This window comes from Dreissena polymorpha, chromosome 7, assembly GCF_020536995.1.
Source record: "Dreissena polymorpha isolate Duluth1 chromosome 7, UMN_Dpol_1.0, whole genome shotgun sequence".
Taxonomy (NCBI): Eukaryota; Metazoa; Mollusca; class Bivalvia; order Myida; family Dreissenidae; genus Dreissena; species Dreissena polymorpha.
In genome coordinates this window covers 50,400,576-50,421,380 of record NC_068361.1, presented here as the reverse complement: position 1 = coordinate 50,421,380, position 20,805 = coordinate 50,400,576, and the positions used below count along the sequence as shown (strand labels likewise).

General features: G+C 36.3%; 1 long non-coding RNA gene across 1 annotated transcript; it reads right to left on the bottom strand.

Annotated features, from left to right (window-relative positions):
* Positions 1–8,092: 8,092 nt before the first annotated feature.
* LOC127838938 (uncharacterized) lies at positions 8,093–10,911 on the bottom strand. The gene is made up of 4 exons (XR_008030047.1): positions 10,680–10,911; positions 10,292–10,378; positions 8,531–8,690; positions 8,093–8,230 (listed from the first exon to the last, which is right to left on the bottom strand). It is a non-coding gene; the product is annotated as an uncharacterized LOC127838938 (long non-coding RNA).
* Positions 10,912–20,805: the final 9,894 nt, after the last annotated feature.

The window sequence follows — 20,805 nt, the reverse complement described above, 5'->3', positions numbered from 1 at the left end:
CCGATGTCGTAAAACGCGCAACCGATTATCTTAAACACACTTTTCTTCAAAGAACACTGCATCAACATGCTTTTTGAGTATGTGTTCCAATAATATAGAGGTTATTCTACAGAAAATTGACATAAATGTGTATATATAATTATTACAAAAAAACAGTCGACAACGACTGATTTAGGGTTAAATTTCCCGGGTACATTTTAGTATATTTACCGTTCCCGGGATACATGTAAGTATACTTAAGAATACCCGGGGTACATGTACGTAGTACCCGAGCCGACAATGAACAATCGAGCGATACTGGAAGGTGCAACATCTCTCACGCCCCCTAGCATCGCCTTTAGCAGTATTCAATTCTCAACAGGAAAGTGCTGGAGTCATTGATCCCGAGGGACAAGAAAAACAATTGATTAATTTTCGAAATAAATAATTTGATTAATGACAATTCTGTTATTTGAGCCAGGTCACAGGAAAAGCGCAGTCAAATCAGTATCCAATTAAATTATTTGTTATTGTCAGAAAAACGCTTTTAAACAAACAGCTTTCAAGCGACTGCTGGCTGATCTAGATCCAAACTGGCCACAATCGCCTTAATGTCTCTTTTACTGTGACACAGTTCATTTAACTTTAAAATGATAAAAAGTACTAACACTAAGAAAGAGTACTAACCAGTAAAGAGTTTGAAATCAATGTTGAATCTCAGGACAGCTTGGTGATCTGCAAATCCCCGATGAAATGTTGATATCGGGTATCATAGTCATTCAATAAGTCGCAAAATGCTCAAATACAATTTATAAAGCACAATGTGACTTATATTGATAACTAAAAATACCAGTAATCAGTATGCCAGTTTTGCCGTGTCAAGCTGTTACGATCCAGAAAGTCCTTCACATCGAGTATATATCCTTCGAATTCCAACTATTGTTGTCATAAGCGGAGATTTAGTGAATAAATAATTCATATATCCTAAATAACAGATTCTAAATAGCGAAACAAGCCAATGTATACTCTAGAAGAGTCGGTAAATGACATTAAACAAGAAAATCGGAAATTAACAGAGCAGAACCATAAGCTAACAACAGAAGTGTCAGTGTTAAAGGATCAAATGAAAAACCTAGAGGCGCAAGTCTCAAAACATGCAATACATCAAGAGCGTGTAGAGTGGCAAAACAAAAGGTCAAACCTACAGATATATAACATAGATCAATCCCCAAATGAGAGTGCTGAGGAAACAGAAACAAAGGTAAAATCCTTCCTCACACGTGATCTTGGTATTCCGGAGTCGGAGATTAACATGGAGCGCGTTTACCGGCTTCCCTCACATAACTCGCCAAACCCCGTATTTATTGAACTCAGCAGTGCCAAAACAAGAGATAAAATTTTGAAAATCTTCAAAGATAAACGCAAAAGCGGAGCAAACCTATCGATCCGTGTCGGCGAGGACCTCCCACAACGCATAGCCCAGGCGCGATCCGGCCTTTATCATCTAATGAAAGAGAGTATCGACAATCAAAAGCAGGCCTATTTCAAGTATGACTACCTTATAGTAGAAGGTAAAAAGTACGTTTTTGATCCGTTACTCAAAATACCAGTACTCGTCCCGGAACCGCGAAAAGAGAGGACAGCGTTTATCGAACCGGGTACTTTACCCGCGAATGCCGAATTTTCGAATGCATATGGTGCCGGCCAACGTCCAAAATACAAGCTCGAACTGTGCTCCTTGAACATAAGAGGATTAAATAAATTTGTAAATAGTTACACCTTTGTATCATATTGTGAAGGCTTTGATATTATCACATTAAATGAAACTTGGCAAATCGAACGCAACAAATTCAAAGACATGTTACCGGGGTTCGTTAACTTCGAAAGTATTAGACCGGCTGGTAAAGGATGCCGTGGTTCTGGAGGAATATGCGTGTTCGTTAAATCGTGGCTAGTTGAAAATAAACTTATAAAACAAATATACAGTGAATTCAAAGAATGTGTTGTATAACTTAAAGACAAAACCCTTAACAATAACAAAACGGATATCGTACTATACGCCACATACATTGCTCCTGAAGGATCGCCGATGTATGACTTCCGGAATGGAAACGGTATAAACATATTACAAGAGAAATTGACAGCATTACATCTGACTTGCCAAATACGTCGTTTGTTATCGCGGGAGACTTAAATGCGCGCGTGAAGGATTTACAGGACTATATTCCCTCTGATGATTTAGACTTTATTTTTAACGATTCCATTGATTATCCCAGTGATACTTTTCAAATTCCGAGAAAAAGCCGAGACACAGTGCTTAACAGTTTTGGCCAGTCTTTAATTGAACTTTGCTGTACTCACGACGTTCATATAGTAAACGGCCGTACTAAAAGTGATCCGAACGGAGATTATACGTGTTCCGCCAATCAAGGGAATAGTGTTGTTGACTATTTTCCTATGTCTACATCTCTATTTTCACAAGTGATCGATATGTACGATGACGTCCAAGACTTTTCGGACCATGTTCCCATATGTTGTACTCTAGAGATAGACCCCTTTCGTAATGCTCCAATCAACAGCTTACAGGGACGAAAACAACAACACAACTTATCACAACAGCACATACGTTACAAATGGAAAGACTCTATGCAGTCCATATTTCTCGACGAGTTCTGTACTAGACTTCAGAAGTTTAACGATACAGTAAATGAAACGAATGTAATAGAAAAACGTACTGACTTTATTAAGTTATTCCATGATGCTGGTGAATGTATGAGAGTAAGAAATTCAATGCACTATATTAAAAAAGAAAGTCAAAGTCAGCCGATATGGTGGGATAGAGAATGTGACATTGCTAAAGTACTCAAAATTAAGTTAGTTCAGGTCTACAAACTTCGTTTGTGACTACCGCCAGTATTTAATCAGTAGGAACATATTTAAAAACATGACTTGTGCAAAACGCCTCGTCTTAGAACGAGAACGCAGAAACGAACTGATAAGTTGTCGCAATAATCCGAATAAGTTCTGGAAATGTATAAAAGATATGAAACAAAAAGCTACTATAATAGACACTAAAATTTCGGGATCGGATTGGTTCGACTATTTTCAAGGCTTGTTTTCGACAAGTACTACTACGGAACCGGAAACGAACATTTTTGAGAACATTCAGTACAAAGCAGACGACACATTATTAGATTTAAAAAATCAGTGACGACGAAATAACCAACAGTGTAAAATCTCTGCGCTCTGGGTGTGCATCTGGAATAGACGGTATTTGCATTGAAATGTTCAAGTTTACCATAGAAAAAAAATCTGCCTTATCTCAACAAACTATTCAACCAAATTCTTAATTCGGGCGAATTTCCGGTAGAGTGGTGCGAAAGTATCATAACTCCAGTGCATAAAAATGGTGACACTAACTCCCCTAACAATTATAGAGCCATTTCGCTTGTGAACAGTATAAGCAAGATGTACATGAAAGTTTTAAGTACGCGATTGACCAAATGGGCAGAAGAAACGAACTTGATCGACGAATCCCAAGCTGGTTTCAGGCAAGGCTATTCGACCGTGGACAATATTTTCAATTTGCAATCCGTCATACAAAAGTACTTATCCAAGAAAGGCGGCAGAATATATGTATTTTATATCGACTTTTTTAAGGCATTCGATAACTGTGCACACCCAAAACTGTGGGATAGTCTAATAAGGAAGGGTATAAATGCAGACGGTAAATTCCTACGAGTATTTCTATCTTTGTATAGACAACTGAAATCGCGTATTAAAATCGGAAACTATCTAACCGATGCATTTTTTGTGAAAAGGGAACTAAACAAGGCTGTGTTAGTTCAACAATAGTTTTCTCCCTTTATATAAACGACCTTCTAGATTACTTGAAATCTGCAAGTGATTGCGGGGTAAAAATGACTGGTTACGATGAAAAGATTCCTGATTTCCTTTTTGCTGATGATGTCGCATGCGTAGCAGATACTGTCATCAATCTTCAGCGATCGATTAATCATGTGGCCTCCTTTTGTGATTCAACAGGAATGCAAATAAACATTGACAAGTCGAAAATCATGGTGTTTCGAAACGGAGGACCACTACGGGCATACGAATCTTGGACGTATAAAGGAGTGAAATTAGAAACAGACCCTTTTTATAAATATCTCGGGTCTTACTTTACGCCAAAACTACTATGGACTAAAACAAAAGAGATTCTTAGCCTCCAGGCGCTTAAGGCAGTCAACTCCATACTGAACCAACAGAAAAACTTCGGATATTTTCACCACCATGAAGCATTTAAATAGTTTGATTCAGTAGTAAAACCTATACTTACGTACTCGGCAGAGGTGTGGGGATACCAGTATTGTGAGCAAATTGAAAACGTGCAAATAAGGTTTTGTAAACGCATAGCTTGTCTTAATAGAAATGTGGTCGACTTTTTCGCGCTAAGTGAATGTGGGAGATATCCACTATTCGTAACATATATGAACAGATGTGTGAAATACTGGTGTAAACTCACGCAGATGCCAGTAAATCGATACCCGAAACGGTGTAACAATATGCTACGACAATTAGACGAGGCTGGACGCACTACATGGGTTACGCAAGTGAAGAGGTTACTATTCCAGTACGGATTTGGGTATGCGTGGATACACGGAGACGTTGGAAACACTGTGGCGTTCTTGAAACTTTTCCAAGACAGACTAAAAGACTGTGCTAAGCAGAAAATATTGGCTAGTATAAACTCCTCACCAAAAGCGATTAGTTATAAACTTTACAAAAGCAACTTACATCCAGAAAGAAACCTCTTTATACCTTTAACCTACATTTTGAAGAAAACGCTATCAAACTTTCGTTGTTCTAGCCACAACCTAATGATCGAGAAAAGCGTCACATGAAAATTGACCGCCAGTTCAGATTTTGTCAATACTGTCAAACCAAAAATATTTATTTTATAGACGATGAATTGCATATCCTATTAGTATGTGAAAAAGTTAAACAGCTTAGACATAAATACTTTCTAGAAGAGTGGCTTCATTCTGATCCATCAGAAGCATTATTTATCCGTTTAATGTCAGACTCTTCTCAGAGAGGTATTTATGCACTATGTCGTTTTCTGAAAAGCGCGTTTGAACAATCATAGAAGCTTTAAACAAAATTGTATAATATTTCTATATATACTGTTTGTATCTTTAAAGTTTAATTTCGTAAACGGAAACATTGTGTGAACGTAAAACGTAGCTTGTATTTTGGGCCGGAGGCCTTGTATTACTAAATAAACTTATGTTATGTTATGTTATGTTATGTTATGTATGCAGTAAGAAAGTTGTGAATCGAGATTCTCATTAAGGCGGCCATTGTTGAATGTTGAAACACGAACGACAACTCTGCTAGGAGAATGTTATCAATGCTTCTACGCAGTGGCGTATGCAAAAGGGAAGTAACTGAAAAATCGAGTAATCTCAATCGGACTGGCTCGGTCTTTTACATAGGCCGCCATTGTGAAATTTTTTAGGATGGTTATCAAACCTTGGACGATACTGTTCGCATCGTCAATGATACCAGATTCGGAAAAATTGATATGTCTAAAAGGCAAGAAAAATGCTTTGAAAGTTTCTAATGGGACCCTATGGGAATCGGAATTTTGAATTTAGACTCCATGGGCACACAGAATGACATGGGTACACAAATTTACTCTCAAACAAAACAATGTAGAACATCCTCAGCATATTGAATTTAAACTTCCAATCGTTCACCGTGTACCCCCGTGTTTACTTGTGCTCTGTGTGAGAGATTGTAATTTTTTCATTTTTTTTTAAATTTACTCTTCTGTAGGAAAAAATGTATGTTATGTTATAAAACAATGTTAATGCTTTTATAAGAACCAATATAGATCCACATACATAAACATTACAAGTTAAAAAGGCTAATATATCTTAAAATATAACAACATGCTTATTTGTAAATTTTTCTTAATACTTTACATTTACGCCAAATTTTACCGGATGGTTATTTTGTGAGTTCTATCGTGAAAGAAAAATGAAATTTGGCTGTAATATATATTTATTAATGATATAATAAATCATTAATATATCATAGATGTAAACTCTTTGAAAGTAAAATATCAAATCAATTAACAATACTAATAAATACTAGACAAATACAAAAAAATGCATCACCCGACGGTGATCATTAAAATACAAGCAATACAAAATATAATTAAATCTACGAAACATAATGAAAATCTTAAATACAGTTACCTGAAATGTATATTTATTAACGATATTAAGAATCATTGATAGAGTTGCGTTCTGAGAAAACTGGGCTTAATGCATGTGCGAAAAGTGTCGTCCCAGATTAGCCTGTGCAGTCCGCACAGGCTAATCAGGGATGACACTTCGCTTTTATGGTATTTTTAGTTTCAATGAAGTACCTGCTTACCGAAAATCACGTTTATTCGGTAAGTGTCGTTCGTGATTAGCATGTGCGGACTTCACAGGCTAGTCTGGGACGACACTTTACGCACATGCATTAAACCCAATTTTCTCAGAACAAGACACAATATATCAAAGAAGTAAACTCTTTGAAAGCAAAGAATCGAATGACTATAGCAATCATTCGATGCACGCGATCTACATTGAACCTTTTGGTGCACGGGAAAAGGGATGAGTGATCTGAATATTAGTCACGTTATAAACTGGTTTAACAATAAAACAACAAAATACAGTTAAGTTTAATATTTATGTAATAAATTTCATAAATTACATTTTAATAAAAATGACCTATACCACACTTTTCGTGTCTAATATGTCACAATTATTTATCATATTCACGTGGCTTATTATATTTTCATATTCCTTTGTTCCATAGTTTTATGTCAATGTAGTTAGGATGATAATTATATCTAAATGCTTGTTAGGTACAAATTGAAACATTTCATAAGTAAAAAAACTTTTTTTTTACCAATATCTCATTTATAAATTTGCCTTTTTCATTAGATGTATACTCTTTAACGAAAAAACATGTTTGTTCAATAGAATAATATGTTTTAAATTGCTTAAATCAAAACACTTACAAAAAGTGTGGAAAAATATATGATGCTTGTGTCATTTGTTGAAAAAACGGTATGATATTGGTTTTTGTTCGGCAATCTTGGCGGCCATCTTTGATTTAGACCCGTGCGCAAATACTTTCGTTTTGGTTACGCATGCGCAATTAATTTCCTTCTATATTACATATAAAATAGTTGAAGTTCGATATCAATTTTAACCATGATCAAGCGCATACCCACTATATCATCATACATCATTGGAAAGATTAATGCATAATCTTTTGAAAAAAATGCATGTCATTAAATTCTATAAATATTTACCTTAGAATAGGCAAACCGGTTTTGACAGCTGTGCAGACAACCATTTTGGGCTCAAATAGTATGACCTACTTTCAAAGCCGGAAACCATCAACACAAAAAGTAGAGCACAAAAATGGCCTATTTTCTTATTGCTTACAAATATACCTTCAAGTTGATACCAAAACCAACCATTTGCAATGTATTTTACAAATCCTAGGCAGCATGCACTCAACAATGTGTGCTAAGTATCAAACTGACTGCATGTAACCCTAAAAACAGGAGTTCCGGTTTGGGGTTATGTGACCTTTAAGAGAACCCAACCCCTTCAAATTTAAATTAAAGGCACTTTTCCCACAGGTATTATCTGTTTTGAGAAAGATTACAAAGTTCCGGTACAATGACACACAGATTAATTCATAAAAGTTGCCGTTGAAAGCGCCATGCGTAACAGCGTTTCGCGTCAAGAATTAAGGTAGAAAAGCCAAACTTGGTTACATCCTACATGCAGCACTTAGACTCCATACAAGGCATGTCTTTCGATTCGTATAGGCAAAGCTGATCTTACATATGGCTTAATAAGTGAAAAAAATCATCAATGGCAATATTTGTGCATCAAAGCAGGTTTTGAACTGGATTCGAACAAACTTTTTATATTTTTTTTGCACATTTTAGGTAAAATCCATGTAGAAGCAGCAATTCTGATGTCATTTGACCCAACAAAAGGGCGCGCTTGCATGGAAAAACAACACACTTGACTTCCTGACTAAACAAAGTCATCGTCAGACATGAGCTTTAAGTCTTTTGTCACACCTGGACCTATGATTCCTCGGCTCGAGTTCCGTCTCGGGCAGGCTCCGGAAAGTGTCAGTCTGGCCCGGGTGCTCAATTCCGTGTAATCTGAGAAAACAAAAAGGTTTTTTGTGCGCATTTACCCATTACGGTGCCAACAAATGTAAGTTAGATACAATTAGAGTAAGCTTTCAATAGTCTTTCTTGCTTTTTTGCTGCAAATGGTTAATTCACCATGCCGGCATCACATTGTCGGGCACACCGGCAAAGTCATCGCCACAAAATTTGGTTTCAGAGCTGCAGTCAATGTAAAACACCCAATTTTCTTAATTTTGGTGACAACAGTGTGCCAGGATATCAAAGAAATCATTTTACAATAGATTTAATTGAAAATAACGGCGTACTTACCTGCAAAGACACCGATCCTCTCGACACGACTGGGCGAGTGTTGAGGGCCGTCTCCGAATCAGTCACGCTGTACAGTTTTTGATGGCCTGTCACTTCAGCCGGACTTGTAAACCAATTGGACGACAGTTCAGGCAGAGCTATAGACCCATTTCGACACCGCCTACAAATGCACACTTAGGTTTACGCATAATATTAAGGTCACTTAAATACAGATTCCCTGGTGTTTTTCATGCACGGTCTATCGCAACAACATTCTTCCAGGAAAGAAAGCATAATATTATTATCATTTTTGTGTTTTCAGCTGAATACTTGATTTTACTTGAACTCAGCAAGATATCCAAACAGGTAAAATAAGGCAAAGTAGTGTTATTCTGAGTAGATCTGCCTGAATGGGTTGAAGGCGAAGACAGATAGAAGTGTCGGTCCAAAATTGGCGGGCATTTTTAACAGTAAAACGCTCAAAAAGTAAACAATAATAATAAATACAAATGAAATAAAGACATGCATTAGTTTCATTATTGAGATTGATGCAAATTAATGTCAAAATGGCACTGAAAAACAATACCGGGTGTTTAAGTAGTCTGAGAATATGTCTCCGGAACAGGTTTCGGTGTGATTTTCCAGCATTTACCCCCCTTATGACCCCAAGTGCAACAGCCTAATTGCAAACAGCCCTAATTTGGGTCAAAATGACATCTGGCAGTTATGTTTTGCAAAACAGAGAGTTTTTGATGGTCAAATGTCAAAATTGTGGCAGACGACTTACTTGGTCGGATGTGCTTGAAAGTTACGCATGCGCAATTAATTTCCTTCTATATTACATATAAAATAGTTGAAGTTCGATATCAATTTTTACCATGATCAAGCGCATACCCACTATATCATCATACATCATTGGAAAGATTAATGCATAATATTTTGAAAAAAAGGCAAGTCATTAAATTCTATACGCGCAAACTCAAAATATTTACCTTAGAATAGGCAAACCGGTTTTGACAGCTGTGCAGACAACCATTTTGGGCTCAAATAGTATGACCTACTTTCAAAGCCGGGAACCACCATCACAAAAAGTAGAGCACAAAAATGGCCTATTTTCTTATTGCTTTCAAATATACCTTCAAGTTGATACCAAAACCAACCATTTGCAATGTATTTTACAAATCCTAGGCAGCATGCACTCAACAATGTGTGCTAAGTATCAAACTGACTGCATGTAACCCTAAAAACAGGAGTTCCGGTTTGGGGTTATGTGACCTTTAAGAGAACCCAACCCCTTCAAATTTAAATTAAAGGCACTTTTCCCACAGGTATAATCTGTTTTGAGAAAGATCACAAAGTTCCGGTACAATGACACACAGATTAATTCATAAAAGTTGCCGTTGAAAGCGCCATGCGTAACAGCGTTTCGCGTCAAGAATTAAGGTAGAAAAACCAAACTTGGTTACATCATACATGCAGCACTTAGACTCCATACAAGGCATGTCTTTCGATTCTAATAGGCAAAGCTGATCTTACATATGGCTTAATAAGTGAACAAAATCATCAATGGCAATATGTGTGCATCAAAGCAGGTTTTGAACTGGATTTTAACAAACTTTTTATATATTTTTTTTCACATTTTAGGTAAAATCCATGTAGAAGCAGCAATTCTGATGTCATTTGACCCAACAAAAGGGCGCGCTTGCATGGAAAAACATCACACTTGACTTCCTGACTAAAAAAAGTCATCGTCAGACATGAGCTTTAAATCTTTTGTCACACCTGGACCTATGATTCCTCGGCTCGAGTTCCGTCTCGGGCAGGCTCCGGAAAGTGTCAGTCTGGCCCGGGTGCTCAATTCCGTGTAATCTGAGAAAACAAAAAGGTTTTTTGTGCGCATTTACCCATTACGGTGCCAACAAATGTAAGTTAGATACAATTAGAGTAAGCTTTCAATAGTCTTTCTTGCTTTTTTTGCTGCAAATGGTTAATTCACCATGCCGGCATCACATTGTCGGGCACACCGGCAAAGTCATCGCCACAAAATTTGGTTTCAGAGCTGCAGTCAATGTAAAACACCCAATTTTCTTAATTTTGGTGACAAAAGTGTGCCAGGATATCAAAGAAATCATTTTACAATAGATTTAATTGAAAATAACGGCGTACTTACCTGCAAAGACACCGATCCTCTCGACACGACTGGGCGAGTGTTGAGAGCCGTCTCCGAATCAGTCACGCTGTACAGTTTTTGATGGCCTGTCACTTCAGCCGGACTTGTAAACCAATTGGACGACAGTTCAGGCAGAGCTATAGACCCATTTCGACACCGCCTACAAATGCACACTTAGGTTTACGCATAATATTAAGGTCACTTAAATACAGATTCCCTGGTGTTTTTCATGCAGGGTCTATCGCAACAACATTCTACCAGGAAAGAAAGCATAATATTATTATCATTTTTGTGTTTTCAGCTGAATACTTGATTTTACTTGAACTCAGCAAGATACCCAAACAGGTAAAATAAGGCAAAGTAGTGTTATTCTGAGTAGATCTGCCTGAATGGGTTGAAGGCGAAGGCAGATAGAAGTGTCGGTCCAAAATTGGCGGACATTTTTTAACAGTAAAACGCTCAAAAAGTAAACAATAATAATAAATACAGATGAAATAAAGACATGCATTAGGTTCATTATTGAGATTGATGCAAATTAATGTCAAAATGGCACTGAAAAACAATACCGGGTGTTTAAGTAGTCTTAGAATATGTCTCCGGAACAGGTTTCGGTGTGATTTTCCAGCATTTACCCCCCTTATGACCCCAAGTGCAACAGCCTAATTGCAAACAGCCCTAATTTGGGTCAAAATGACATTGGGCAGTTATATTTTGCAAAACAGAGAGTTTTTGATGGTCAAATGTCAAAATTCTGGCAGACGACTAACTTGGTCGGATGTACTTAAAGGTTACGCATGCGCAATTAATTTCCTTCTATATTACATATAAAATAGTTGAAGTTCGATATCAATTTTTACCATGATCAAGCGCATACCCACTATATCATCATACATCATTGGAAAGATTAATGCATAATCTTTTGAAAAAAATGCATGTCATTAAATTCTATACGCGCAAACTCAAAATATTTACCTTAGAATAGGCAAACCGGTTTTGACAGCTGTGCAGACAACCATTTTGGGCTCAAAAAGTATGACCTACTTTCAAAGCCGGGAACCATCAACACAAAAAGTAGAGCACAAAAATGGCCTATTTTCTAATTGCTTACAAATATACCTTCAAGTTGATACCAAAACCAACCATTTGCAATGTATTTTACAAATCCTAGGCAGCATGCACTCAACAATGTGTGCTAAGTATCAAACTGACTGCATGTAACCCTAAAAACAGGAGTTCCGGTTTGGGGTTATGTGACCTTTTGGAAAAAAAAAATACAATGTAGAACTTGATCAGCATATAAAAAATGTCAAATCATGCACCGTGGGCTTCAGTTTCTACAAGAATAATATGACTTTGATTCGCAGCACAATATTTATCGAGCACAATATGGGACTTAGATTCGTAGCATCATTTGCATTATGCATAATATAATGCATAGATTCATTAATGTAAATCATGCGTTTTATAGGAATTAGATTCGAAGCACAATTTATATTTTGCAGAATAAAGGGCTTGTATTAGTAGCACAATTGATATCGCACTAAATATAGGGCTAAGATTTGTAGCAAAATTTACATTTTGCAGAATACAGGGCTTAGCACAATGTGCATCATGCATACTATTGGACTTTGATTCGTAGTATAGTGTACACCATTCATAATATAGGATTTATATTTGTAGCACAATGTACATCATGAAGAATATAATACTTATATTCGTAGCACAATGTAACTCGTGCATAATATAGGACGTAGATTCGTAGCATAGTGTACACCATTCAGAATATAGGGCTTATATTTGTAGCACAATGTACATCATGCATAATATAGGACTTAGATTCGTAGCATAGTGTACACCATTCAGAATATAGGGCTTATATTTGTAGCACAATGTACATCATGCATAATATAGGACGTATATTTGTAGTACAATGTACATCATGAAGAATATAATACTTATATTTGTAGCACAATGTACATCATGCATAATATAGGACGTAGATTTGTAGTACAATGTACATCATTTAGAAAATAGGGCTTAGATTCGTAGCACTATGTACATCACGCAGAATTAAGGGCTTAAATTCGTAGTACAAAGTACAATAGATTTGTAGCAAAATATACATTGTGCAGAATTAAGGGAATATCTTCGTAACGCCATTTACATTTTGCAGTATAACGGACGAATATTCGTAGCACAACTAACAATATGAAAAATTAGGAGCTTAGATTCGTAGTAAAATGGATATCATGCGGAATATAGGGCATATATTCATAGCACAATGTTCATCATTCGGAATATAGGGCTTAGATTCGTAGCTCAATATAGGTCATGCAGATTACATGACTAAGATTCGTAGCACAATGCACATAATGCAGAATATATTTCTTATATTTGTAGCACAATTTTCAGCATGCAGAATATAGGGCTGACATGTACATTCGTCGCAAAATGTATATCGTGGATATAACGTATCTCAGATTAAAAACACAGAAAATGTCATGTAGAACAAAGGTCTTACATTAAAAGCACAAGTCACATCATGCAAACAGATGACTTTAGACTTAAAGCAACCCGTAATTTAGGACAGAATGACAGCGAATACCTTACTCACAAACCTTTGTGTCGAATGAAGTTGATGCATTGTTTCTTTTTCTTAGCAAACTTTGTATTAGGTACCACTGTACAATGTATATAATTGTACGCAAGAACGCCGCAATTGAACTTTTCTAGGCATGTGACTTTAGAAGAGCGCTTGAACATTAAAAAAGCGGATATGACTATGCATTTGGAATCCAACTCTGTATAGCACAGATTACTGATTCTTGTGCTTTCCCCTGACACACATTTCTCAAGTACAGATGTTGTCTTTTTTTCAAATAAGTCTCGTTTCAAGATTACGGTAATAACCCAATGTTTTCGGACACTTAAAAATAATTACTTGTTTTGTATCCGAAAATTTAGCTACGAAAAATATTTAAAAACTACGATTGTCCGAAACTTTAGAGACAAAAATTAAGGCGTCCGAAAAGTATAATTATTTTGAAAGAAATGCAATAAATCAATGTTTAAACATTTTCTTGTGATCACATCTTTGCTAACTCTTGCTCGAAATGATATAGAACAAAAAGGAAAAACAGAAAACTGTATGCTTCCTTAAAATGACAACACTGTTTCAAACGCTGTTGAATGAATCAAGTATTTTCTACCGGTATACATGGTTGTTTACCCTATTACGCGAATGTTACAGTATATTGCCCTCAGGCATGCGCCTGCCAAGTTTTATGACCTTAATCCGGTTGTAAAAATCAAGGATCGAAATGTCACGAAATAAGCGAAAAAAGGACCGAGTTCTGTATAAAAGCGCGATAAAATATATTGTCCGAAAATTAAGAGACCTTAATTATGGACGAAAACCCTTATGTCCGAAAATTAATAGTCACGAAAAATAATTATTTTTGCTAAAAAAGAAGGTGTCCAAAAACTTGAGTAATTACGGTATATTTTTAACACTCCAGTGAAGAAAATAATTTAACTTGTTGCATGTGTTTGTCATATAACTGGTTTTATGTGAGAAACATTAAAGAATTGTTTTCATTTCGCAACAAAATATTTTTTCGCTTACCAATTTCAAAGATTTTAATATTTTTAATAATCTACATAATGTTTCACAGATGTGAAAACGTATCATTTGTGAAAAGTATGGTTCTTTACCCTTCAGTTCCTTCCTCTTGTCAATGCCATTTAGCCCTTCTAAATAAAACATCTGACGGACATACAATAAAATACAATATAATATTTTATGAACGAAATGTAATTCTGTATCTTGAATGTATTATCAAGTACGAGTTCATTTCAGCAATTCTCAGAAGATTCTAGGAACGTTTCAGATGTCCTCCATTTATGGAAAATATTGAGGAGTAAGAAGAAAATTTCAACCAAACAATGGCATATTTCCGTTATAAGTAATTGAAACAAGTATACATGTAAATTTTTAGTGCAAACTGGATGAGCAAGACAAGTTTGTCAAGTGTATATTGTTGTTGTACAAATATGAGCCTCGTTCTGAGACAACTGGGCTTATATAAGACGACTCGTTTTGCACATGCATTAAACCCAGTTTTCCATGAACGATGCTGATATTTACTCCGAGTCTGATCCATCAAGATACAACGCATAATTATGTAAAAGAGCACATAACATTAAATTAAACGACAGCTAATTTAGAATTGATTAGTTCGGTCGCTTTAAAAAGTGAACTCAACTGTGTCAGTCATTTATCCTTTAATATTTGAACAGCATGTTGGGACAGTTGATAAACGTTCTAGCCAGTGCCTAGAAGAATTAAGCGCAATTTAAGAACTTTTTGTAGTTCAATACAATTAATGAGCCGCGCACTGGGAAAATAGGGTTTTGCTGCGTGTGTGTAAAATGTCGTACAAGATATGACTGTGCAGTCCGCACACGCCAATCCGGGATGTTTTCCGACTAAACTGGATATTATATCTTACAATAGACTTACTTTAAACGAAAAATACTAGCGGAAAGTGTTGTCCCTGATTAGCCTTTGCGGACTGCGCAGTCTTAAATGTAACGACACTTTACGACATGCACTAAGCTGCGTTTTCTCATAACGAGGCTAAAATGAGTTTGGTGATACAGATGCACACGCGAATGTTGATAGGAATCTATTTTATGTTTATCAATGCATATATTCTGCTTTTAGTCAATCTTACTTGCTCGAACATCGTCTGTGAAATGCATATGTCTTCATTTATGTTCAAGGTTCAACGAATGTTCACATAAACTGCTAACGCTTGATAATTTAACACAAGGCATGTATAGTAGCCAATCTTTTCAGATCTTGAATCATAAGTGTTCTGTCTTTTAAGCGTCTATAATTAGTAAATATGTCAAAACAAAAGTGGCCTTAACGTTTAGCTATTTGAATTTATTGTTGCTTCTCTTTGTTGTGTTCAATCCGCAGCGAAAATCACCGCACCTCCTTCAATATACGTGCCCTTCATAACGTATTGTAGTTTTGCTAATATACGGTATTCGCTCTGTGAAAACGGGGTTTAATGCACGTGCGTAAATTGTCGTCGCGGATCACCGGTAGCTTGTGCGCACAGATTAATGAGTGACGATACTTTCCGCTTTATGGTACCTTTCGTTTAAACTAAGTATTTTCTGAGCTAAAGTGCATTTTAGGCCACAACTGTCGTCCTTAATAATCCGGTGCTTACTACACAGGCTAATCTTGGACAACACGTGCATTAAATCCCGTGTTCATTTTCTCGGTGTATACTTAGGTGTTCTCAGGCTATGTGATCCCATCGGGTTCGCAATTCAGCAGGGCGAGATATCGGCTGTATCACGGAAAGACTGTCTTCAGCGCCGGAGAACGGCTGCGTGTCGACACATGGATCCGGGTGGTATGTATAAAGGACCGTCGAGGGGATGCTGTATATGACATGCGCAGCGCCGGGTATTGGAGCCCAACACTTCCGGTTCTCCAAGGTATGGATATGTTGGAATAATGTGTTTTGTATAGCATTACCGGTACTAGTATTTGAATCATGTTTGTGTTTGTCTTTTATATCAATGGTATCTCTGTATTGTTAAGCTGTTATAAATCTATCTCGAAATAACCAGTTGATTGGCATACATCATATCCACAAAACAAGCAATAACATGCTTTACTAAAGTTTTAAAGTTATTAGACTGTATTTTAAGGAAATCTGTACCACAAAATGTTCATCAAGCGGTAAGTATATTTATCCTATTACCAGATGAAAATCGATAGCATAACAACGATCGTATAACCTTGAGCTTTATACTTTCGCGTTTTTAGATCAGATTTGTTTTTTTCCAAAAAGTTGAGATTCTGTTTTTGTCAACTACGGAAAGACAAAATCGTCAAAAATGCGATATTTCATAATTATTAGATGAAAAAAGGGAGGAAATAATAGGAAACATAAAATACTATGTGAGTTTTGGATAAAGATCAAGTTTATCATGCTCGGCTCGAACAATGTAAGCGCTCGGAAAGCCTCGCGCTACCTCGGTTCTAAGCCTCGCATGATAAACTTGATCTTTATTCAAAACTCATATAATGTTCTATATACATGTATATGTCTTCACTAAAACATCATGTGCATTAACAATTGAGGTAGCTCTTGGGAAACGTTGTTTAGTGCATATGCGTAATGTCGTCCGCACATGCTAATAAATGACGGCACTTTCCGCCTAAAGTGGCATTTCGTTAAGCAGTGACTTCCTTTAAGCAGAAAGTGTAGTCAATGATTAGCGTACGCTGACTTCTGAGGCTAACATGGGACAAAACGCATTATCCCCCGTTATCACAGAGCACGATTCAATTTTAGAATGTAAACGATGCGGAGCGCCCCATAGGATTGAGAATGACGCAGCGTCCGAAAAAACCATGGCCTACATAACCTTTCCCCACCAGAATGTCGTCCATGACACATGTAACACAGGCTTCGATAAGCGTTGAGCGACGGCGTTCATCACGAGAGTGGACTGCGAATTGATGACACGCGACGTCATTTGCGTCACCAACAATTAACAGCTAAAACAATAACCACGCTACTACTACATCTATAACAACCACTACACTAACAATAACCACAACACCAACATCAACCAGCACATAAACAACAACCACCACACCAACAACAACCATCACATATATTACAACCACTTTCCCCATAACTGACATTACATATACAACAACAAATTCACCCACAACAATCACCACACAAACAGCAACCTCCACATCTACAGCAACGACCTCACCTACAACAACCACAACACCTAAAACTACATTTTTATGTACGACAACTACCACACCTACAACGACCACAAAATCTACAACAACCTGCACACATATAACAATCACCACACACACAACAACGACAACACCAATACCTAGGCCGACCATGAAACCCACAACAACCACAACAACAACAGCAACCACCACATCTGCAGCAACCACCACACCTTATATAATGATTACAGCTACACCAACCACTACACCCTAAACGACCACAACACCGAGGCCGACAACAACGCCATTAGGGCGACGTTAACGTCGGAGAATAAAGAGGATGTAGAAATAAATACTAAACATAGTTTGTTGCATCACAATATAGATCAAAGAGATAAATATTTAAATAGAGTGTGTTGTCAGCACCGATAGTTTGAACTTTTTATTTGGATAAAGGGTTGCATTTCGTAACGAGAATAAAAGAGAAATATATTCATGGGATTTAGTGGAGTTGGTAAACAACTAATACATTTATTTTTTGAAATAGCAATTTATATTTATATTTTATATTTATTTTGTAAATGTTGTATACGCATTTTTAAGAAATCATGCATTGCAAGTTTGCCGATTTACTTTTTACATCATTTTTAAACAAATATGCTAACAAAAAAACATTATTTATTAAATATTATTATTATACAAGCATATCTCAGCTAATATATTAATAGGATTAAACCATTACGTCACATTGTTTTGAATTTTGTTCAGACCAAATACATTAAAATAAACGCTGCGAATACCGTCTATTCGCGATAATTAAATCAACTATCGTATGCCGTCGCTGACATCATTAGTAAAAAATATTCTGTATTAATTGGTATAATACTATTAATGTTTTACAGTATTATTTTTTATTTAACATACCAGTGCGCTGCCCACCGTTGAGTGCTTATTTCACAGTATATCAATCGGTTCGATATACACTTCCCGCTTAAACAGGATTGTCGTTTAGAAGAAACTTCCTTTAATCATTACAGCGACAAGTTTCTTCCCTGATTAACCTGTTCGGAGTGCACAGTCTTATTTGGAACGGCACTTTACGCACTTGCATTAAGACCCATTTTCCAAGAGCGCGTCTCATATGAATGAGTGCGTTCGTACTTTAGAATCACATTTATTCAAATACTGAATTTGAAACGCCTATAATTTTGCAGTACTGCGAATTAGTATACACGAGCATTCTTATAATTTAATTTGGTAATATCTAATCACAATATATATGATAGTACGGAGTTTTATATGAAAAAAATGTATATGAGCTATCGTCAGATATTCATGAAATGCTTGAAATTTAGAACACTTGTATCTTATGGCAATTCTGTCCTCAATATTTTAGATACATTAATAATTCAAATTGATGGATATGTATACAGCTCTTATAAATTTTTAAACTACCATTTATTTGTGTCTTAAGACTGTGTATCTCTATAGCCATCTAGATCATCGCGTTTGCATATTTAAGCATTATACTCACGAAACACGTGAATATAGAAAAGTTTCATGAAAGGCATTTATCTAAATTTCGTATTTATTTTAACTGATTTCATCTCTTTGGCAGCCACAAGGGCGGTGCGCAATAAATGGATTTATATCCTAATTTAATTGTATGCCAGAGTATTATTGCAAAAGGTGATAGCTCGAATATGCTAGTTTGGCGGTGTGTGAAATTGTCTGATAGTAACGGTGAATGCAGTCTGTAAATTCTTATCCATCCCAGGCTCGAAGCTCTAGATGTGTTATTCAGTTCTAAGTACGTTTAAGAAACGCTCGTGCATCTTTTTTGTGTTTTGTTTTTATTATTTCTTAAATAATTGTGTGTGTGTGTTGTTGTTGTTGTTATTTCGATGTGTTTTGTGGTGGTGGAGTTTAACATTTTCATGAGCATACCCTGTCCAGTAAGTCCGTTGGCATGTCGGTCCGTCGGTTTAGCAGTGCGCCCGTCTGTCTTTATGAACTTGTACAGACTTTAAGGTCAAATGTAAAATACAATATGTTTTGTCATTATACGGCTTGTCCACTGTAAAACACGACTTTGCATTGAAGGATACATTACGTACACCGCACTATCTATTTGCTGCATTCAAGGAAAATGTAAGACGTGAAGGTAAAAGGTCGAAATACATCATTTTACTGTTAAAGTAGTGTATTTTCACCTATATTTGCAACAATCACAGGGGTACATTTAAGATCTAAGTCAAACTTTGAGATCAAATGTAAAATGCAGAAACTCAAAAGAACCAGGTCTAATCGGCTTTATAACTTTAACATAACTTAAAGGATGATAAAAAAACAAATTGGCAAAGGTGAATGCTTGATTTGTATTATGCCACGACAGCGCATTTACGTTGGAGACGCTGACATGATACCCATCCGATAACAGTTTTAAGCTCCGCCCATCAATATCCGTTTTAAAACTCCGCCCATATTTGGTTCATCTTCATTATTTTTTTTATCGAGTGCACCGGGATTGTCTCCCATATGGCCATCGCCCCCAGAAAGACGTGTTAGTTGGTTACGGGGGATAGTGCACGATACAGGAGACACCCCGTTCCAGAGGTGACCCTGGGTCTTTTAGTGTCCGGTGTATAGCACCTAGTACACTGCACCTCGGTTTAACGTCTCATGCGAAAGACGAGTTAGTATGTTAGGTGCAGCGATCTCTGGATTGTGAAGCCAGTGTGTTACCACTAGACCACGGATCCGCTACATCCCCCCATATTTGGTTCACTCCATGAATTTGTTTAGCGTTCCATGTTTTAGCCCCGCCCATTCTGAGATTTACTTTTTTGTAGGCGTGGTATGTCGCTTCTTTGATTTAAATGGAAACAAACAGCGATTCATATTTTATGCAGAAGTTAGAACATTAATAAACAAGAAGTTTTTTTTAAACTTACACTTTATTAAGTATATATCTATAGGGAAATATAAATTAAATGAGCATTAATCAATGTAAAAAAAATAAACAAATACAAATGTGCACCGCTCCCATTCATTGGCTGCAGATGAACACAATTTAAAACAGTAATGATAAACATTTAAAACGCAACACAAATATACTTAACACGTTTTAAATAAAATATGACAGATTTGATCAAGTTAAAGAAGAATTCATGACAAATATTCACTAAACATCTCGTCTAAGATTATATTTAAAAAAAAATAACTAATACTTTACAAATGCTTTCCTTTTTTGTGCCATTCTTATAAAAAAACAAGGCAAACAGGTGAATAGCATACACAATGAATTGACATTGACAAAGTAAAATAATTAATACT